Here is a 22,056-nt window from a genome sequence, read left to right as displayed (position 1 = left end):
AAGTCCAGGCCATCAACTACCTCCACCAGTGTCCTGAGAATGTTCTCAAGGGAAAGAGAGCATCTCTCCAAGCATCCAGTCCGAAACAGCTAATAACAAGGCCAATCACTGGTCCACTTGGCTATGCTGAGGAACAATGAGGATGCAGCTCTGAATAAGTTCTCAGGCAAAATTGGGCCTCATTGGATATCTAAGCCAACTAATTTTGATCCTTTCATCATGGCTCCAGTCCTTCTCTGATCAATACATCTGGGTCTTTGCATGAGGCAAAGTCAAACTCCTCTGAGGCTTCAAAATTCCAGCTCCTGAGTAGCAAGCTTAATTGGGCCCAGAAGATAACACTTTCTCTCTCTCTCTCTCTCTCTCTCTCTCTCTCTCTCTCTCTCTCTCTCTCTCTCTCTCTCTCTCTCTCTCTCTCTCTCTCTCTCTCTCTCTCTCTCCCCCTCTCTCAGTCTTTTACCCCTTGACTTTTCCTTGCCCATGGAAGCTAGTACCTATTTCTGTCCACCTGTCCAGTGCTCATTTAGTCTGTTGTGAAGACTTCCTCCTATCTCAAGAGATTGCTTTTGGCCATCCACCCTGCATTGATCTCTTCCTGGGAAAACTTCTCACACCATCCTGTACAGCTTCCCACACTGAAGCTCAAAAATCCCATTGTGCTGAACTATCCCAGGCCAGGATACCACGTGAATGGAATCATCTTAGTGTATCAAATTCACTCTGCATCCAAGAACTCATTTTCTCCTTGACATTTCCCGTGAGTATGGGTCTAGGGTGGATTTGCAAAACACCATGTGCCCCATTGCAACCTCCTTCCTATGCACATTAGCAACTTGTCTTTCCAGAAGATCATGCCCAAAAGTCGAAAAGAAAGGTCCCATGACACCTTGGTCTCTAATTTAGAGGGTCTCTCAACAAGATGTTTCTCCTAAGGCTGTGGATGCAAGAACTCTTCCTAGACGTTCCCTTTGACCTTGCCAAGGAGGCTGCCAAGAAAGTCCAAACATTCCAAGGATATCCCTTCAACAACTTCCAAAGCAACAGAACCTACCCAAGAGGAGATTCCTACAAATGTTCTTTCAAAAAACCTATTGAGACACAGGTCTGTAAGTCTCATGCTTCCACCGAGTCCATCAAAGTGCTATCAGTCCTGGTACACAGGTAAGTGTTTAAATGTGGTGCAATCTGACCAGTGAGGTGCCTGTCACCACCTCCATTGCTTAGCTCCTTCTCTATTTCCAAGGCAATTGCCCGAGAATCTTACAAGCCACCAGGGACACAGAGGCTTCTGTTCACCACCTGAACAGACCACAGTCACATTGTCTCAGTTACCTGCTACTGGGTCAAGCTACAATCTACCTGCAGCCTGAAATCTATTGACTCTCTAAAGCAATGCAACAGGGTTAAAATTCATATCAGGGCTTCTGAGAAGCCTGAATCCACTGCCAGATATTACCATGTGAAGAACCAAACTTTGGTGCCACTGCCACTGCTACTTTTGCCTCACAGTCTACTTTCCACAATGGCTTGGGCCCTATCCTTGGACCTAGCACGACTCCCTACTGAGTATCTGCCAAGCATCTCCTCAACAGCAAAGTGAGCATGCCACCTGAGCTTTAGGAGCTGCTGTGTCCTACGCCATGCTTTTTGGCAGAGTAGGGCAAGCACACACCTGTCTCTGCAGACTCTGGCTAGAGCCCGAAGAAGTCAAGAACAATGGAGTGGATGGGCAGCCTGTGCCTGACGCCCATAGCACCTGGGAGACCCAAGATGCTGGACCTCAGTCCCGATGAGAGTGGCGGTACAGAATTTTCACTCATTTTGTTCAGCTTTTCCAAGGAATGTTTGACTGGGAATCATCATAGATCCAAGCACATTGGAGTGCATTGCACAAAGTGGTTCCGGTACTCTGGAATGCTCTGGCTTTGGGGAGAGCAAGGGACTGCAAGACATTGCCCATACACTGCCAGGGGACAATGGGCCGAAGCTCCAAACCTGGGAGAAACCAGAGGCCCTAAGCATGCTCCATATCCCGAAGGGACTGGACGTACAGATGGCAGCAGTTCCCTGCTCCTCCAAGACCAGGACACCTAGAATACATGCAGCAATTCCCATGTTCCTTACCTTTTAACTCAGGTGAACTAGGGCAAGTCAGCCACACCACAACTCTTTGCTGGAGACTCGGTTGGAAGACATCAACACTCAGCCAAAGTTGTGGGGCCATTTCCTCTATATGTTGCCATGGACCATGCTGGACAGGGAATGCAACCCTGTGAAGACAGCACAGAGAACATGCTACCATTACAGTGGGACCCATGCAAAACCATATGGATTATGGGCTTACCATGTACTATGGGCTTGTCATAGCTCACAGGCACCCTCAACACTCCTGCTCTTACCAACCTCTTCACACTGCCCTTCCAGATCTCCTTTGCTTTTACTCTCAGGCCTTGGATGTGAACATGCCATGCCCTTGGCTCTCAGTGCTTGCTGGGTCCTCAGCTCACTCTAAGGACTTAAGGATGATATGTGAGCTGAAATACAGCTACTCAACACTTTCCCTAAAGTCCAGGCCATCAACTACCTCCACCAGTGTCCTGAGAATGTTCTCAAGGGAAAGAGAGCATCTCTCCAAGCATCCAGTCCGAAACAGCTAATAACAAGGCCAATCACTGGTCCACTTGGCTATGCTGAGGAACAATGAGGATGCAGCTCTGAATAAGTTCTCAGGCAAAATTGGGCCTCATTGGATATCTAAGCCAACTAATTTTGATCCTTTCATCATGGCTCCAGTCCTTCTCTGATCAATACATCTGGGTCTTTGCATGAGGCAAAGTCAAACTCCTCTGAGGCTTCAAAATTCCAGCTCCTGAGTAGCAAGCTTAATTGGGCCCAGAAGATAACACTTTCTCTCTCTCTCTCTCTCTCTCTCTCTCTCTCTCTCTCTCTCTCTCTCTCTCTCTCTCTCTCTCTCTCTCTCTCTCTCTCTCTCTCTCCCCCTCTCTCAGTCTTTTACCCCTTGACTTTTCCTTGCCCATGGAAGCCAGTACCTATTGCTGTCCACCTGTCCAGAGCTCATTTAGTCTGTTGTGAAGACTTCCTCCTATCTCAAGAGATTGCTTTTGGCCATCCACCCTGCATTGATCTCTTCCTGGGAAAACTTCTCACACCATCCTGTACAGCTTCCCACACTGAAGCTCAAAAATCCCATTGTGCTGAACTATCCCAGGCCAGGATACCACGTGAATGGAATCATCTTAGTGTATCAAATTCACTCTGCATCCAAGAACTCATTTTCTCCTTGACATTTCCCGTGAGTATGGGTCTAGGGTGGATTTGCAAAACACCATGTGCCCCATTGCAACCTCCTTCCTATGCACATTAGCAACTTGTCTTTCCAGAAGATCATGCCCAAAAGTCGAAAAGAAAGGTCCCATGACACCTTGGTCTCTAATTTAGAGGGTCTCTCAACAAGATGTTTCTCCTAAGGCTGTGGATGCAAGAACTCTTCCTAGACTTTCCCTTTGACCTTGCCAAGGAGGCTGCCAAGAAAGTCCAAACATTCCAAGGATATCCCTTCAACAACTTCCAAAGCAACAGAACCTACCCAAGAGGAGATTCCTACAAATGTTCTTTCAAAAAACCTATTGAGACACAGGTCTGTAAGTCTCATGCTTCCACCGAGTCTATCAAAGTGCTATCAGTCCTGGTACACAGGTAAGTGTTTAAATGTGGTGCAATCTGACCAGTGAGGTGCCTGTCACCACCTCCATTGCTTAGCTCCTTCTCTATTTCCAAGGCAATTGCCCGAGAATCTTACAAGCCACCAGGGACACAGAGGCTTCTGTTCACCACCTGAACAGACCACAGTCACATTGTCTCAGTTACCTGCTACTGGGTCAAGCTACAATCTACCTGCAGCCTGAAATCTATTGACTCTCTAAAGCAATGCAACAGGGTTAAAATTCATATCAGGGCTTCTGAGAAGCCTGAATCCACTGCCAGATATTACCATGTGAAGAACCAAACTTTGGTGCCACTGCCACTGCTACTATGCCTCACAGTCTACTTTCCACAATGGCTTGGGCCCTATCCTTGGACCTAGCACGACTCCCTACTGAGTATCTGCCAAGCATCTCCTCAACAGCAAAGTGAGCATGCCACCTGAGCTTTAGGAGCTGCTGTGTCCTACGCCATGCTTTTTGGCAGAGTAGGGCAAGCACACACCTGTCTCTGCAGACTCTGGCTAGAGCCCGAAGAAGTCAAGAACAATGGAGTGGATGGGCAGCCTGTGTCTGACGCTCATAGCACCTGGGAGACCCAAAATGCTGGACCTCAGTCCCAATGAGAGTGGCGGTACAGAATTTTCACTCATTTTGTTCAGCTTTTCCAAGGAATGTTTGACTGGGAATCATCATAGATCCAAGCACATTGGAGTGCATTGCACAAAGTGGTTCCGGTACTCTGGAATGCTCTGGCTTTGGGGAGAGCAAGGGACTGCAAGACATTGCCCATACACTGCCAGGGGACAATGGGCCGAAGCTCCAAACCTGGGAGAAACCAGAGGCCCTAAGCATGCTCCATATCCCGAAGGGACTGGACGTACAGATGGCAGCAGTTCCCTGCTCCTCCAAGACCAGGACACCTAGAATACATGCAGCAATTCCCATGTTCCTTACCTTTTAACTCAGGTGAACTAGGGCAAGTCAGCCACACCACAACTCTTTGCTGGAGACTCGGTTGGAAGACATCAACACTCAGCCAAAGTTGTGGGGCCATTTCCTCTATATGTTGCCATGGACCATGCTGGACAGGGAATGCAACCCTGTGAAGACAGCACAGAGAACATGCTACCATTACAGTGGGACCCATGCAAAACCAGATGGATTATGGGCTTACCATGTACTATGGGCTTGTCATAGCTCACAGGCACCCTCAACACTCCTGCTCTTACCAACCTCTTCAAACTGCCCTTCCAGATCTCCTTTGCTTTTACTCTGAGGCCTTGGATGTGAACATGCCATGCCCTTGGCTCTCAGTGCTTGCTGGGTCCTCAGCTCACTCTAAGGACTTAAGGATGATATGTGAGCTGAAATACAGCTACTCAACACTTTCCCTAAAGTCCAGGCCATCAACTACCTCCACCAGTGTCCTGAGAATGTTCTCAAGGGAAAGAGAGCATCTCTCCAAGCATCCAGTCCGAAACAGCTAATAACAAGGCCAATCACTGGTCCACTTGGCTATGCTGAGGAACAATGAGGATGCAGCTCTGAATAAGTTCTCAGGCAAAATTGGGCCTCATTGGATATCTAAGCCAACTAATTTTGATCCTTTCATCATGGCTCCAGTCCTTCTCTGATCAATACATCTGGGTCTTTGCATGAGGCAAAGTCAAACTCCTCTGAGGCTTCAAAATTCCAGCTCCTGGGTAGCAAGCTTAATTGGGCCCAGAAGATAACACTTTCTCTCTCTCTCTCTCTCTCTCTCTCTCTCTCTCTCTCTCTCTCTCTCTCTCTCTCTCTCTCTCTCTCTCTCTCTCTCTCTCTCTCTCTCCCCCTCTCTCAGTCTTTTACCCCTTGACTTTTCCTTGCCCATGGAAGCCAGTACCTATTGCTGTCCACCTGTCCAGAGCTCATTTAGTCTGTTGTGAAGACTTCCTCCTATCTCAAGAGATTGCTTTTGGCCATCCACCCTGCATTGATCTCTTCCTGGGAAAACTTCTCACACCATCCTGTACAGCTTCCCACACTGAAGCTCAAAAATCCCATTGTGCTGAACTATCCCAGGCCAGGATACCACGTGAATGGAATCATCTTAGTGTATCAAATTCACTCTGCATCCAAGAACTCATTTTCTCCTTGACATTTCCCGTGAGTATGGGTCTAGGGTGGATTTGCAAAACACCATGTGCCCCATTGCAACCTCCTTCCTATGCACATTAGCAACTTGTCTTTCCAGAAGATCATGCCCAAAAGTCGAAAAGAAAGGTCCCATGACACCTTGGTCTCTAATTTAGAGGGTCTCTCAACAAGATGTTTCTCCTAAGGCTGTGGATGCAAGAACTCTTCCTAGACTTTCCCTTTGACCTTGCCAAGGAGGCTGCCAAGAAAGTCCAAACATTCCAAGGATATCCCTTCAACAACTTCCAAAGCAACAGAACCTACCCAAGAGGAGATTCCTACAAATGTTCTTTCAAAAAACCTATTGAGACACAGGTCTGTAAGTCTCATGCTTCCACCGAGTCTATCAAAGTGCTATCAGTCCTGGTACACAGGTAAGTGTTTAAATGTGGTGCAATCTGACCAGTGAGGTGCCTGTCACCACCTCCATTGCTTAGCTCCTTCTCTATTTCCAAGGCAATTGCCCGAGAATCTTACAAGCCACCAGGGACACAGAGGCTTCTGTTCACCACCTGAACAGACCACAGTCACATTGTCTCAGTTACCTGCTACTGGGTCAAGCTACAATCTACCTGCAGCCTGAAATCTATTGACTCTCTAAAGCAATGCAACAGGGTTAAAATTCATATCAGGGCTTCTGAGAAGCCTGAATCCACTGCCAGATATTACCATGTGAAGAACCAAACTTTGGTGCCACTGCCACTGCTACTATGCCTCACAGTCTACTTTCCACAATGGCTTGGGCCCTATCCTTGGACCTAGCACGACTCCCTACTGAGTATCTGCCAAGCATCTCCTCAACAGCAAAGTGAGCATGCCACCTGAGCTTTAGGAGCTGCTGTGTCCTACGCCATGCTTTTTGGCAGAGTAGGGCAAGCACACACCTGTCTCTGCAGACTCTGGCTAGAGCCCGAAGAAGTCAAGAACAATGGAGTGGATGGGCAGCCTGTGCCTGACGCTCATAGCACCTGGGAGACCCAAAATGCTGGACCTCAGTCCCAATGAGAGTGGCGGTACTGAATTTTCACTCATTTTGTTCAGCTTTTCCAAGGAATGTTTGACTGGGAATCATCATAGATCCAAGCACATTGGAGTGCATTGCACAAAGTGGTTCCGGTACTCTGGAATGCTCTGGCTTTGGGGAGAGCAAGGGACTGCAAGACATTGCCCATACACTGCCAGGGGACAATGGGCCGAAGCTCCAAACCTGGTAGAAACCAGAGGCCCTAAGCATGCTCCATATCCCGAAGGGACTGGACGTACAGATGGCAGCAGTTCCCTGCTCCTCCAAGACCAGGACACCTAGAATACATGCAGCAATTCCCATGTTCCTTACCTTTTAACTCAGGTGAACTAGGGCAAGTCAGCCACACCACAACTCTTTGCTGGAGACTCGGTTGGAAGACATCAACACTCAGCCAAAGTTGTGGGGCCATTTCCTCTATATGTTGCCATGGACCATGCTGGACAGGGAATGCAACCCTGTGAAGACAGCACAGAGAACATGCTACCATTACAGTGGGACCCATGCAAAACCAGATGGATTATGGGCTTACCATGTACTATGGGCTTGTCATAGCTCACAGGCACCCTCAACACTCCTGCTCTTACCAACCTCTTCAAACTGCCCTTCCAGATCTCCTTTGCTTTTACTCTCAGGCCTTGGATGTGAACATGCCATGCCCTTGGCTCTCAGTGCTTGCTGGGTCCTCAGCTCACTCTAAGGACTTAAGGATGATATGTGAGCTGAAATACAGCTACTCAACACTTTCCCTAAAGTCCAGGCCATCAACTACCTCCACCAGTGTCCTGAGAATGTTCTCAAGGGAAAGAGAGCATCTCTCCAAGCATCCAGTCCGAAACAGCTAATAACAAGGCCAATCACTGGTCCACTTGGCTATGCTGAGGAACAATGAGGATGCAGCTCTGAATAAGTTCTCAGGCAAAATTGGGCCTCATTGGATATCTAAGCCAACTAATTTTGATCCTTTCATCATGGCTCCAGTCCTTCTCTGATCAATACATCTGGGTCTTTGCATGAGGCAAAGTCAAACTCCTCTGAGGCTTCAAAATTCCAGCTCCTGGGTAGCAAGCTTAATTGGGCCCAGAAGATAACACTTTCTCTCTCTCTCTCTCTCTCTCTCTCTCTCTCTCTCTCTCTCTCTCTCTCTCTCTCTCTCTCTCTCTCTCTCTCTCTCTCTCTCTCCCCCTCTCTCAGTCTTTTACCCCTTGACTTTTCCTTGCCCATGGAAGCCAGTACCTATTGCTGTCCACCTGTCCAGAGCTCATTTAGTCTGTTGTGAAGACTTCCTCCTATCTCAAGAGATTGCTTTTGGCCATCCACCCTGCATTGATCTCTTCCTGGGAAAACTTCTCACACCATCCTGTACAGCTTCCCACACTGAAGCTCAAAAATCCCATTGTGCTGAACTATCCCAGGCCAGGATACCACGTGAATGGAATCATCTTAGTGTATCAAATTCACTCTGCATCCAAGAACTCATTTTCTCCTTGACATTTCCCGTGAGTATGGGTCTAGGGTGGATTTGAAAAACACCATGTGCCCCATTGCAACCTCCTTCCTATGCACATTAGCAACTTGTCTTTCCAGAAGATCATGCCCAAAAGTCGAAAAGAAAGGTCCCATGACACCTTGGTCTCTAATTTAGAGGGTCTCTCAACAAGATGTTTCTCCTAAGGCTGTGGATGCAAGAACTCTTCCTAGACTTTCCCTTTGACCTTGCCAAGGAGGCTGCCAAGAAAGTCCAAACATTCCAAGGATATCCCTTCAACAACTTCCAAAGCAACAGAACCTACCCAAGAGGAGATTCCTACAAATGTTCTTTCAAAAAACCTATTGAGACACAGGTCTGTAAGTCTCATGCTTCCACCGAGTCTATCAAAGTGCTATCAGTCCTGGTACACAGGTAAGTGTTTAAATGTGGTGCAATCTGACCAGTGAGGTGCCTGTCACCACCTCCATTGCTTAGCTCCTTCTCTATTTCCAAGGCAATTGCCCGAGAATCTTACAAGCCACCAGGGACACAGAGGCTTCTGTTCACCACCTGAACAGACCACAGTCACATTGTCTCAGTTACCTGCTACTGGGTCAAGCTACAATCTACCTGCAGCCTGAAATCTATTGACTCTCTAAAGCAATGCAACAGGGTTAAAATTCATATCAGGGCTTCTGAGAAGCCTGAATCCACTGCCAGATATTACCATGTGAAGAACCAAACTTTGGTGCCACTGCCACTGCTACTATGCCTCACAGTCTACTTTCCACAATGGCTTGGGCCCTATCCTTGGACCTAGCACGACTCCCTACTGAGTATCTGCCAAGCATCTCCTCAACAGCAAAGTGAGCATGCCACCTGAGCTTTAGGAGCTGCTGTGTCCTACGCCATGCTTTTTGGCAGAGTAGGGCAAGCACACACCTGTCTCTGCAGACTCTGGCTAGAGCCCGAAGAAGTCAAGAACAATGGAGTGGATGGGCAGCCTGTGTCTGACGCTCATAGCACCTGGGAGACCCAAAATGCTGGACCTCAGTCCCAATGAGAGTGGCGGTACAGAATTTTCACTCATTTTGTTCAGCTTTTCCAAGGAATGTTTGACTGGGAATCATCATAGATCCAAGCACATTGGAGTGCATTGCACAAAGTGGTTCCGGTACTCTGGAATGCTCTGGCTTTGGGGAGAGCAAGGGACTGCAAGACATTGCCCATACACTGCCAGGGGACAATGGGCCGAAGCTCCAAACCTGGTAGAAACCAGAGGCCCTAAGCATGCTCCATATCCCGAAGGGACTGGACGTACAGATGGCAGCAGTTCCCTGCTCCTCCAAGACCAGGACACCTAGAATACATGCAGCAATTCCCATGTTCCTTACCTTTTAACTCAGGTGAACTAGGGCAAGTCAGCCACACCACAACTCTTTGCTGGAGACTCGGTTGGAAGACATCAACACTCAGCCAAAGTTGTGGGGCCATTTCCTCTATATGTTGCCATGGACCATGCTGGACAGGGAATGCAACCCTGTGAAGACAGCACAGAGAACATGCTACCATTACAGTGGGACCCATGCAAAACCAGATGGATTATGGGCTTACCATGTACTATGGGCTTGTCATAGCTCACAGGCACCCTCAACACTCCTGCTCTTACCAACCTCTTCAAACTGCCCTTCCAGATCTCCTTTGCTTTTACTCTCAGGCCTTGGATGTGAACATGCCATGCCCTTGGCTCTCAGTGCTTGCTGGGTCCTCAGCTCACTCTAAGGACTTAAGGATGATATGTGAGCTGAAATACAGCTACTCAACACTTTCCCTAAAGTCCAGGCCATCAACTACCTCCACCAGTGTCCTGAGAATGTTCTCAAGGGAAAGAGAGCATCTCTCCAAGCATCCAGTCCGAAACAGCTAATAACAAGGCCAATCACTGGTCCACTTGGCTATGCTGAGGAACAATGAGGATGCAGCTCTGAATAAGTTCTCAGGCAAAATTGGGCCTCATTGGATATCTAAGCCAACTAATTTTGATCCTTTCATCATGGCTCCAGTCCTTCTCTGATCAATACATCTGGGTCTTTGCATGAGGCAAAGTCAAACTCCTCTGAGGCTTCAAAATTCCAGCTCCTGGGTAGCAAGCTTAATTGGGCCCAGAAGATAACACTTTCTCTCTCTCTCTCTCTCTCTCTCTCTCTCTCTCTCTCTCTCTCTCTCTCTCTCTCTCTCTCTCTCTCCCTCTCTCAGTCTTTTACCCCTTGACTTTTCCTTGCCCATGGAAGCCAGTACCTATTGCTGTCCACCTGTCCAGAGCTCATTTAGTCTGTTGTGAAGACTTCCTCCTATCTCAAGAGATTGCTTTTGGCCATCCACCCTGCATTGATCTCTTCCTGGGAAAACTTCTCACACCATCCTGTACAGCTTCCCACACTGAAGCTCAAAAATCCCATTGTGCTGAACTATCCCAGGCCAGGATACCACGTGAATGGAATCATCTTAGTGTATCAAATTCACTCTGCATCCAAGAACTCATTTTCTCCTTGACATTTCCCGTGAGTATGGGTCTAGGGTGGATTTGCAAAACACCATGTGCCCCATTGCAACCTCCTTCCTATGCACATTAGCAACTTGTCTTTCCAGAAGATCATGCCCAAAAGTCGAAAAGAAAGGTCCCATGACACCTTGGTCTCTAATTTAGAGGGTCTCTCAACAAGATGTTTCTCCTAAGGCTGTGGATGCAAGAACTCTTCCTAGACTTTCCCTTTGACCTTGCCAAGGAGGCTGCCAAGAAAGTCCAAACATTCCAAGGATATCCCTTCAACAACTTCCAAAGCAACAGAACCTACCCAAGAGGAGATTCCTACAAATGTTCTTTCAAAAAACCTATTGAGACACAGGTCTGTAAGTCTCATGCTTCCACCGAGTCTATCAAAGTGCTATCAGTCCTGGTACACAGGTAAGTGTTTAAATGTGGTGCAATCTGACCAGTGAGGTGCCTGTCACCACCTCCATTGCTTAGCTCCTTCTCTATTTTCAAGGCAATTGCCCGAGAATCTTACAAGCCACCAGGGACACAGAGGCTTCTGTTCACCACCTGAACAGACCACAGTCACATTGTCTCAGTTACCTGCTACTGGGTCAAGCTACAATCTACCTGCAGCCTGAAATCTATTGACTCTCTAAAGCAATGCAACAGGGTTAAAATTCATATCAGGGCTTCTGAGAAGCCTGAATCCACTGCCAGATATTACCATGTGAAGAACCAAACTTTGGTGCCACTGCCACTGCTACTATGCCTCACAGTCTACTTTCCACAATGGCTTGGGCCCTATCCTTGGACCTAGCACGACTCCCTACTGAGTATCTGCCAAGCATCTCCTCAACAGCAAAGTGAGCATGCCACCTGAGCTTTAGGAGCTGCTGTGTCCTACGCCATGCTTTTTGGCAGAGTAGGGCAAGCACACACCTGTCTCTGCAGACTCTGGCTAGAGCCCGAAGAAGTCAAGAACAATGGAGTGGATGGGCAGCCTGTGCCTGACGCTCATAGCACCTGGGAGACCCAAAATGCTGGACCTCAGTCCCAATGAGAGTGGCGGTACTGAATTTTCACTCATTTTGTTCAGCTTTTCCAAGGAATGTTTGACTGGGAATCATCATAGATCCAAGCACATTGGAGTGCATTGCACAAAGTGGTTCCGGTACTCTGGAATGCTCTGGCTTTGGGGAGAGCAAGGGACTGCAAGACATTGCCCATACACTGCCAGGGGACAATGGGCCGAAGCTCCAAACCTGGTAGAAACCAGAGGCCCTAAGCATGCTCCATATCCCGAAGGGACTGGACGTACAGATGGCAGCAGTTCCCTGCTCCTCCAAGACCAGGACACCTAGAATACATGCAGCAATTCCCATGTTCCTTACCTTTTAACTCAGGTGAACTAGGGCAAGTCAGCCACACCACAACTCTTTGCTGGAGACTCGGTTGGAAGACATCAACACTCAGCCAAAGTTGTGGGGCCATTTCCTCTATATGTTGCCATGGACCATGCTGGACAGGGAATGCAACCCTGTGAAGACAGCACAGAGAACATGCTACCATTACAGTGGGACCCATGCAAAACCAGATGGATTATGGGCTTACCATGTACTATGGGCTTGTCATAGCTCACAGGCACCCTCAACACTCCTGCTCTTACCAACCTCTTCAAACTGCCCTTCCAGATCTCCTTTGCTTTTACTCTCAGGCCTTGGATGTGAACATGCCATGCCCTTGGCTCTCAGTGCTTGCTGGGTCCTCAGCTCACTCTAAGGACTTAAGGATGATATGTGAGCTGAAATACAGCTACTCAACACTTTCCCTAAAGTCCAGGCCATCAACTACCTCCACCAGTGTCCTGAGAATGTTCTCAAGGGAAAGAGAGCATCTCTCCAAGCATCCAGTCCGAAACAGCTAATAACAAGGCCAATCACTGGTCCACTTGGCTATGCTGAGGAACAATGAGGATGCAGCTCTGAATAAGTTCTCAGGCAAAATTGGGCCTCATTGGATATCTAAGCCAACTAATTTTGATCCTTTCATCATGGCTCCAGTCCTTCTCTGATCAATACATTTGGGTCTTTGCATGAGGCAAAGTCAAACTCCTCTGAGGCTTCAAAATTCCAGCTCCTGGGTAGCAAGCTTAATTGGGCCCAGAAGATAACACTTCTCTCTCTCTCTCTCTCTCTCTCTCTCTCTCTCTCTCTCTCTCTCTCTCTCTCTCTCTCTCTCTCTCTCTCTCTCTCTCTCTCTCCCCCTCTCTCAGTCTTTTACCACTTGACTTTTCCTTGCCCATGGAAGCTAGTACCTATTTCTGTCCACCTGTCCAGTGCTCATTTAGTCTGTTGTGAAGACTTCCTCCTATCTCAAGAGATTGCTTTTGGCCATCCACCCTGCATTGATCTCTTCCTGGGAAAACTTCTCACACCATCCTGTACAGCTTCCCACACTGAAGCTCAAAAATCCCATTGTGCTGAACTATCCCAGGTCAGGATACCACGTGAATGGAATCATCTTAGTGTATCAAATTCACTCTGCATCCAAGAACTCATTTTCTCCTTGACATTTCCCGTGAGTATGGGTCTAGGGTGGATTTGCAAAACACCATGTGCCCCATTGCAACCTCCTTCCTATGCACATTAGCAACTTGTCTTTCCAGAAGATCATGCCCAAAAGTCGAAAAGAAAGGTCCCATGACACCTTGGTCTCTAATTTAGAGGGTCTCTCAACAAGATGTTTCTCCTAAGGCTGTGGATGCAAGAACTCTTCCTAGACTTTCCCTTTGACCTTGCCAAGGAGGCTGCCAAGAAAGTCCAAACATTCCAAGGATATCCCTTCAACAACTTCCAAAGCAACAGAACCTACCCAAGAGGAGATTCCTACAAATGTTCTTTCAAAAAACCTTGAGACACAGGTCTGTAAGTCTCATGCTTCCACCGAGTCCATCAAAGTGCTATCAGTCCTGGTACACAGGTAAGTGTTTAAATGTGGTGCAATCTGACCAGTGAGGTGCCTGTCACCACCTCCATTGCTTAGCTCCTTCTCTATTTCCAAGGCAATTGCCCGAGAATCTTACAAGCCACCAGGGACACAGAGGCTTCTGTTCACCACCTGAACAGACCACAGTCACATTGTCTCAGTTACCTGCTACTGGGTCAAGCTACAATCTACCTGCAGCCTGAAATCTATTGACTCTCTAAAGCAATGCAACAGGGTTAAAATTCATATCAGGGCTTCTGAGAAGCCTGACTCCACTGCCAGATATTACCATGTGAAGAACCAAACTTTGGTGCCACTGCCACTGCTACTTTTGCCTCACAGTCTACTTTCCACAATGGCTTGGGCCCTATCCTTGGACCTAGCACGACTCCCTACTGAGTATCTGCCAAGCATCTCCTCAACAGCAAAGTGAGCATGCCACCTGAGCTTTAGGAGCTGCTGTGTCCTACGCCATGCTTTTTGGCAGAGTAGGGCAAGCACACACCTGTCTCTGCAGACTCTGGCTAGAGCCCGAAGAAGTCAAGAACAATGGAGTGGATGGGCAGCCTGTGCCTGACGCCCATAGCACCTGGGAGACCCAAGATGCTGGACCTCAGTCCCGATGAGAGTGGCGGTACAGAATTTTCACTCATTTTGTTCAGCTTTTCCAAGGAATGTTTGACTGGGAATCATCATAGATCCAAGCACATTGGAGTGCATTGCACAAAGTGGTTCCGGTACTCTGGAATGCTCTGGCTTTGGGGAGAGCAAGGGACTGCAAGACATTGCCCATACACTGCCAGGGGACAATGGGCCGAAGCTCCAAACCTGGTAGAAACCAGAGGCCCTAAGCATGCTCCATATCCCGAAGGGACTGGACGTACAGATGGCAGCAGTTCCCTGCTCCTCCAAGACCAGGACACCTAGAATACATGCAGCAATTCCCATGTTCCTTACCTTTTAACTCAGGTGAACTAGGGCAAGTCAGCCACACCACAACTCTTTGCTGGAGACTCGGTTGGAAGACATCAACACTCAGCCAAAGTTGTGGGGCCATTTCCTCTATATGTTGCCATGGACCATGCTGGACAGGGAATGCAACCCTGTGAAGACAGCACAGAGAAAATGCTACCATTACAGTGGGACCCATGCAAAACCAGATGGATTATGGGCTTACCATGTACTATGGGCTTGTCATAGCTCACAGGCACCCTCAACACTCCTGCTCTTACCAACCTCTTCACACTGCCCTTCCAGATCTCCTTTGCTTTTACTCTCAGGCCTTGGATGTGAACATGCCATGCCCTTGGCTCTCAGTGCTTGCTGGGTCCTCAGCTCACTCTAAGGACTTAAGGATGATATGTGAGCTGAAATACAGCTACTCAACACTTTCCCTAAAGTCCAGGCCATCAACTACCTCCACCAGTGTCCTGAGAATTTTCTCAAGGGAAAGAGAGCATCTCTCCAAGCATCCAGTCCGAAACAGCTAATAACAAGGCCAATCACTGGTCCACTTGGCTATGCTGAGGAACAATGAGGATGCAGCTCTGAATAAGTTCTCAGGCAAAATTGGGCCTCATTGGATATCTAAGCCAACTAATTTTGATCCTTTCATCATGGCTCCGGTCCTTCTCTGATCAATACATCTGGGTCTTTGCATGAGGCAAAGTCAAACTCCTCTGAGGCTTCAAAATTCCAGCTCCTGGGTAGCAAGCTTAATTGGGCCCAGAAGATAACACTTTCTCTCTCTCTCTCTCTCTCTCTCTCTCTCTCTCTCTCTCTCTCTCTCTCTCTCTCTCTCTCTCTCTCTCTCTCTCTCTCTCTCTCTCTCTCCCCCTCTCTCAGTCTTTTACCCCTTGACTTTTCCTTGCCCATGGAAGCCAGTACCTATTGCTGTCCACCTGTCCAGAGCTCATTTAGTCTGTTGTGAAGACTTCCTCCTATCTCAAGAGATTGCTTTTGGCCATCCACCCTGCATTGATCTCTTCCTGGGAAAACTTCTCACACCATCCTGTACAGCTTCCCACACTGAAGCTCAAAAATCCCATTGTGCTGAACTATCCCAGGCCAGGATACCACGTGAATGGAATCATCTTAGTGTATCAAATTCACTCTGCATCCAAGAACTCATTTTCTCCTTGACATTTCCCGTGAGTATGGGTCTAGGGTGGATTTGCAAAACACCATGTGCCCCATTGCAACCTCCTTCCTATGCACATTAGCAACTTGTCTTTCCAGAAGATCATGCCCAAAAGTCGAAAAGAAAGGTCCCATGACACCTTGGTCTCTAATTTAGAGGGTCTCTCAACAAGATGTTTCTCCTAAGGCTGTGGATGCAAGAACTCTTCCTAGACTTTCCCTTTGACCTTGCCAAGGAGGCTGCCAAGAAAGTCCAAACATTCCAAGGATATCCCTTCAACAACTTCCAAAGCAACAGAACCTACCCAAGAGGAGATTCCTACAAATGTTCTTTCAAAAAACCTATTGAGACACAGGTCTGTAAGTCTCATGCTTCCACCGAGTCCATCAAAGTGCTATCAGTCCTGGTACACAGGTAAGTGTTTAAATGTGGTGCAATCTGACCAGTGAGGTTCCTGTCACCACCTCCATTGCTTTGCTCCTTCTCTATTTCCAAGGCAATTGCCCGAGAATCTTACAAGCCACCAGGGACACAGAGGCTTCTGTTCACCACCTGAACAGACCACAGTCACATTGTCTCAGTTACCTGCTACTGGGTCAAGCTACAATCTACCTGCAGCCTGAAATCTATTGACTCTCTAAAGCAATGCAACAGGGTTAAAATTCATATCAGGGCTTCTGAGAAGCCTGAATCCACTGCCAGATATTACCATGTGAAGAACCAAACTTTGGTGCCACTGCCACTGCTACTTTTGCCTCACAGTCTACTTTCCACAATGGCTTGGGCCCTATCCTTGGACCTAGCACGACTCCCTACTGAGTATCTGCCAAGCATCTCCTCAACAGCAAAGTGAGCATGCCACCTGAGCTTTAGGAGCTGCTGTGTCCTACGCCATGCTTTTTGGCAGAGTAGGGCAAGCACACACCTGTCTCTGCAGACTCTGGCTAGAGCCCGAAGAAGTCAAGAACAATGGAGTGGATGGGCAGCCTGTGCCTGACGCCCATAGCACCTGGGAGACCCAAGATGCTGGACCTCAGTCCCGATGAGAGTGGCGGTACAGAATTTTCACTCATTTTGTTCAGCTTTTCCAAGGAATGTTTGACTGGGAATCATCATAGATCCAAGCACATTGGAGTGCATTGCACAAAGTGGTTCCGGTACTCTGGAATGCTCTGGCTTTGGGGAGAGCAAGGGACTGCAAGACATTGCCCATACACTGCTAGGGGACAATGGGCCGAAGCTCCAAACCTGGGAGAAACCAGAGGCCCTAAGCATGCTCCATATCCCTAAGGGACTGGACGTACAGATGGCAGCAGTTCCCTGCTCCTCCAAGACCAGGACACCTAGAATACATGCAGCAATTCCCATGTTCCTTACCTTTTAACTCAGGTGAACTAGGGCAAGTCAGCCACACCACAACTCTTTGCTGGAGACTCAGTTGGAAGACATCAACACTCAGCCAAAGTTGTGGGGCCATTTCCTCTATATGTTGCCATGGACCATGCTGGACAGGGAATGCAACCCTGTGAAGACAGCACAGAGAACATGCTACCATTACAGTGGGACCCATGCAAAACCAGATGGATTATGGGCTTACCATGTACTATGGGCTTGTCATAGCTCACAGGCACCCTCAACACTCCTGCTCTTACCAACCTCTTCACACTGCCCTTCCAGATCTCCTTTGCTTTTACTCTCAGGCCTTGGATGTGAACATGCCATGCCCTTGGCTCTCAGTGCTTGCTGGGTCCTCAGCTCACTCTAAGGACTTAAGGATGATATGTGAGCTGAAATACAGCTACTCAACACTTTCCCTAAAGTCCAGGCCATCAACTACCTCCACCAGTGTCCTGAGAATGTTCTCAAGGGAAAGAGAGCATCTCTCCAAGCATCCAGTCCAAAACAGCTAATAACAAGGCCAATCACTGGTCCACTTGGCTATGCTGAGGAACAATGAGGATGCAGCTCTGAATAAGTTCTCAGGCAAAATTGGGCCTCATTGGATATCTAAGCCAACTAATTTTGATCCTTTCATCATGGCTCCAGTCCTTCTCTGATCAATACATCTGGGTCTTTGCATGAGGCAAAGTCAAACTCCTCTGAGGCTTCAAAATTCCAGCTCCTGGGTAGCAAGCTTAATTGGGCCCAGAAGATAACACTTCTCTCTCTCTCTCTCTCTCTCTCTCTCTCTCTCTCTCTCTCTCTCTCTCTCTCTCTCTCTCTCTCTCTCTCTCTCTCTCTCTCTCTCTCTCTCTCTCTCTCTCCCCCTCTCTCAGTCTTTTACCCCTTGACTTTTCCTTGCCCATGGAAGCTAGTACCTATTTCTGTCCACCTGTCCAGTGCTCATTTAGTCTGTTGTGAAGACTTCCTCCTATCTCAAGAGATTGCTTTTGGCCATCCACCCTGCATTGATCTCTTCCTGGGAAAACTTCTCACACCATCCTGTACAGCTTCCCACACTGAAGCTCAAAAATCCCATTGTGCTGAACTATCCCAGGCCAGGATACCACGTGAATGGAATCATCTTAGTGTATCAAATTCACTCTGCATCCAAGAACTCATTTTCTCCTTGACATTTCCCGTGAGTATGGGTCTAGGGTGGATTTGCAAAACACCATGTGCCCCATTGCAACCTCCTTCCTATGCACATTAGCAACTTGTCTTTCCAGAAGATCATGCCCAAAAGTCGAAAAGAAAGGTCCCATGACACCTTGGTCTCTAATTTAGAGGGTCTCTCACCAAGATGTTTCTCCTAAGGCTGTGGATGCAAGAACTCTTCCTAGACTTTCCCTTTGACCTTGCCAAGGAGGCTGCCAAGAAAGTCCAAACATTCCAAGGATATCCCTTCAACAACTTCCAAAGCAACAGAACCTACCCAAGAGGAGATTCCTACAAATGTTCTTTCAAAAAACCTATTGAGACACAGGTCTGTAAGTCTCATGCTTCCACCGAGTCCATCAAAGTGCTATCAGTCCTGGTACACAGGTAAGTGTTTAAATGTGGTGCAATCTGTCCAGTGAGGTGCCTGTCACCACCTCCATTGCTTAGCTCCTTCTCTATTTCCAAGGCAATTGCCCGAGAATCTTACAAGCCACCAGGGACACAGAGGCTTCTGTTCACCACCTGAACAGACCACAGTCACATTGTCTCAGTTACCTGCTACTGGGTCAAGCTACAATCTACCTGCAGCCTGAAATCTATTGACTCTCTAAAGCAATGCAACAGGGTTAAAATTCATATCAGGGCTTCTGAGAAACCTGAATCCACTGCCAGATATTACCATGTGAAGAACCAAACTTTGGTGCCACTGCCACTGCTACTTTTGCCTCACAGTCTACTTTCCACAATGGCTTGGGCCCTATCCTTGGACCTAGCACGACTCCCTACTGAGTATCTGCCAAGCATCTCCTCAACAGCAAAGTGAGCATGCCACCTGAGCTTTAGGAGCTGCTGTGTCCTACGCCATGCTTTTTGGCAGAGTAGGGCAAGCACACACCTGTCTCTGCAGACTCTGGCTAGAGCCCGAAGAAGTCAAGAACAATGGAGTGGATGGGCAGCCTGTGCCTGACGCCCATAGCACCTGGGAGACCCAAGATGCTGGACCTCAGTCCCGATGAGAGTGGCGGTACAGAATTTTCACTCATTTTGTTCAGCTTTTCCAAGGAATGTTTGACTGGGAATCATCATAGATCCAAGCACATTGGAGTGCATTGCACAAAGTGGTTCCGGTACTCTGGAATGCTCTGGCTTTGGGGAGAGCAAGGGACTGCAAGACATTGCCCATACACTGCCAGGGGACAATGGGCCGAAGCTCCAAACCTGGGAGAAACCAGAGGCCCTAAGCATGCTCCATATCCCGAAGGGACTGGACGTACAGATGGCAGCAGTTCCCTGCTCCTCCAAGACCAGGACACCTAGAATACATGCAGCAATTCCCATGTTCCTTACCTTTTAACTCAGGTGAACTAGGGCAAGTCAGCCACACCACAACTCTTTGCTGGAGACTCGGTTGGAAGACATCAACACTCAGCCAAAGTTGTGGGGCCATTTCCTCTATATGTTGCCATGGACCATGCTGGACAGGGAATGCAACCCTGTGAAGACAGCACAGAGAACATGCTACCATTACAGTGGGACCCATTCAAAACCAGATGGATTATGGGCTTACCATGTACTATGGGCTTGTCATAGCTCACAGGCACCCTCAACACTCCTGCTCTTACCAACCTCTTCACACTGCCCTTCCAGATCTCCTTTGCTTTTACTCTCAGGCCTTGGATGTGAACATGCCATGCCCTTGGCTCTCAGTGCTTGCTGGGTCCTCAGCTCACTCTAAGGACTTAAGGATGATATGTGAGCTGAAATACAGCTACTCAACACTTTCCCTAAAGTCCAGGCCATCAACTACCTCCACCAGTGTCCTGAGAATGTTCTCAAGGGAAAGAGAGCATCTCTCCAAGCATCCAGTCCAAAACAGCTAATAACAAGGCCAATCACTGGTCCACTTGGCTATGCTGAGGAACAATGAGGATGCAGCTCTGAATAAGTTCTCAGGCAAAATTGGGCCTCATTGGATATCTAAGCCAACTAATTTTGATCCTTTCATCATGGCTCCAGTCCTTCTCTGATCAATACATCTGGGTCTTTGCATGAGGCAAAGTCAAACTCCTCTGAGGCTTCAAAATTCCAGCTCCTGGGTAGCAAGCTTAATTGGGCCCAGAAGATAACACTTCTCTCTCTCTCTCTCTCTCTCTCTCTCTCTCTCTCTCTCTCTCTCTCTCTCTCTCTCTCTCTCTCTCTCTCTCTCTCTCTCTCTCTCTCTCTCTCTCCCCCTCTCTCAGTCTTTTACCCCTTGACTTTTCCTTGCCCATGGAAGCTAGTACCTATTTCTGTCCACCTGTCCAGTGCTCATTTAGTCTGTTGTGAAGACTTCCTCCTATCTCAAGAGATTGCTTTTGGCCATCCACCCTGCATTGATCTCTTCCTGGGAAAACTTCTCACACCATCCTGTACAGCTTCCCACACTGAAGCTCAAAAATCCCATTGTGCTGAACTATCCCAGGCCAGGATACCACGTGAATGGAATCATCTTAGTGTATCAAATTCACTCTGCATCCAAGAACTCATTTTCTCCTTGACATTTCCCGTGAGTATGGGTCTAGGGTGGATTTGCAAAACACCATGTGCCCCATTGCAACCTCCTTCCTATGCACATTAGCAACTTGTCTTTCCAGAAGATCATGCCCAAAAGTCGAAAAGAAAGGTCCCATGACACCTTGGTCTCTAATTTAGAGGGTCTCTCACCAAGATGTTTCTCCTAAGGCTGTGGATGCAAGAACTCTTCCTAGACTTTCCCTTTGACCTTGCCAAGGAGGCTGCCAAGAAAGTCCAAACATTCCAAGGATATCCCTTCAACAACTTCCAAAGCAACAGAACCTACCCAAGAGGAGATTCCTACAAATGTTCTTTCAAAAAACCTATTGAGACACAGGTCTGTAAGTCTCATGCTTCCACCGAGTCCATCAAAGTGCTATCAGTCCTGGTACACAGGTAAGTGTTTAAATGTGGTGCAATCTGTCCAGTGAGGTGCCTGTCACCACCTCCATTGCTTAGCTCCTTCTCTATTTCCAAGGCAATTGCCCGAGAATCTTACAAGCCACCAGGGACACAGAGGCTTCTGTTCACCACCTGAACAGACCACAGTCACATTGTCTCAGTTACCTGCTACTGGGTCAAGCTACAATCTACCTGCAGCCTGAAATCTATTGACTCTCTAAAGCAATGCAACAGGGTTAAAATTCATATCAGGGCTTCTGAGAAACCTGAATCCACTGCCAGATATTACCATGTGAAGAACCAAACTTTGGTGCCACTGCCACTGCTACTTTTGCCTCACAGTCTACTTTCCACAATGGCTTGGGCCCTATCCTTGGACCTAGCACGACTCCCTACTGAGTATCTGCCAAGCATCTCCTCAACAGCAAAGTGAGCATGCCACCT

The 22,056-nt window shown here is 48.0% G+C and overlaps 8 non-coding genes across 8 annotated transcripts; all 8 read right to left on the bottom strand.

Moving 5' to 3' along the window:
* Positions 1 to 1,775: 1,775 nt before the first annotated feature.
* On the bottom strand, positions 1,776 to 1,869 carry LOC147003032 (small nucleolar RNA SNORD116). The gene has a single exon (XR_015048249.1). It is a non-coding gene; the product is annotated as a small nucleolar RNA SNORD116 (small nucleolar RNA).
* Positions 1,870 to 4,330: 2,461 nt separating this feature from the next.
* LOC147003031 (small nucleolar RNA SNORD116) lies at positions 4,331 to 4,424 on the bottom strand. Its single transcript, XR_015048312.1, has one exon. It is a non-coding gene; the product is annotated as a small nucleolar RNA SNORD116 (small nucleolar RNA).
* Positions 4,425 to 6,887: 2,463 nt separating this feature from the next.
* On the bottom strand, positions 6,888 to 6,981 carry LOC147003030 (small nucleolar RNA SNORD116). The gene has a single exon (XR_015048326.1). It is a non-coding gene; the product is annotated as a small nucleolar RNA SNORD116 (small nucleolar RNA).
* A 2,459-nt stretch (positions 6,982 to 9,440) lies between these two features.
* On the bottom strand, positions 9,441 to 9,534 carry LOC147003029 (small nucleolar RNA SNORD116). Its single transcript, XR_015048311.1, has one exon. It is a non-coding gene; the product is annotated as a small nucleolar RNA SNORD116 (small nucleolar RNA).
* A 2,439-nt stretch (positions 9,535 to 11,973) lies between these two features.
* On the bottom strand, positions 11,974 to 12,067 carry LOC147003028 (small nucleolar RNA SNORD116). The gene has a single exon (XR_015048325.1). It is a non-coding gene; the product is annotated as a small nucleolar RNA SNORD116 (small nucleolar RNA).
* Positions 12,068 to 14,524: 2,457 nt separating this feature from the next.
* LOC147003027 (small nucleolar RNA SNORD116) lies at positions 14,525 to 14,618 on the bottom strand. The gene has a single exon (XR_015048248.1). It is a non-coding gene; the product is annotated as a small nucleolar RNA SNORD116 (small nucleolar RNA).
* A 2,466-nt stretch (positions 14,619 to 17,084) lies between these two features.
* On the bottom strand, positions 17,085 to 17,178 carry LOC147003026 (small nucleolar RNA SNORD116). The gene has a single exon (XR_015048247.1). It is a non-coding gene; the product is annotated as a small nucleolar RNA SNORD116 (small nucleolar RNA).
* A 2,477-nt stretch (positions 17,179 to 19,655) lies between these two features.
* On the bottom strand, positions 19,656 to 19,749 carry LOC147003025 (small nucleolar RNA SNORD116). Its single transcript, XR_015048246.1, has one exon. It is a non-coding gene; the product is annotated as a small nucleolar RNA SNORD116 (small nucleolar RNA).
* Positions 19,750 to 22,056: the final 2,307 nt, after the last annotated feature.

The sequence above is a fragment of the Mus caroli genome, unplaced genomic scaffold (genome assembly GCF_978045245.1).
Source record: "Mus caroli unplaced genomic scaffold, Mus_caroli_1 scaffold_8, whole genome shotgun sequence".
Lineage (NCBI taxonomy): Eukaryota > Metazoa > Chordata > Mammalia > Rodentia > Muridae > Mus > Mus caroli.
The sequence above is the reverse complement of the archived record's forward strand: the minus strand, read 5'-3'. Positions and strand labels throughout refer to the sequence as shown.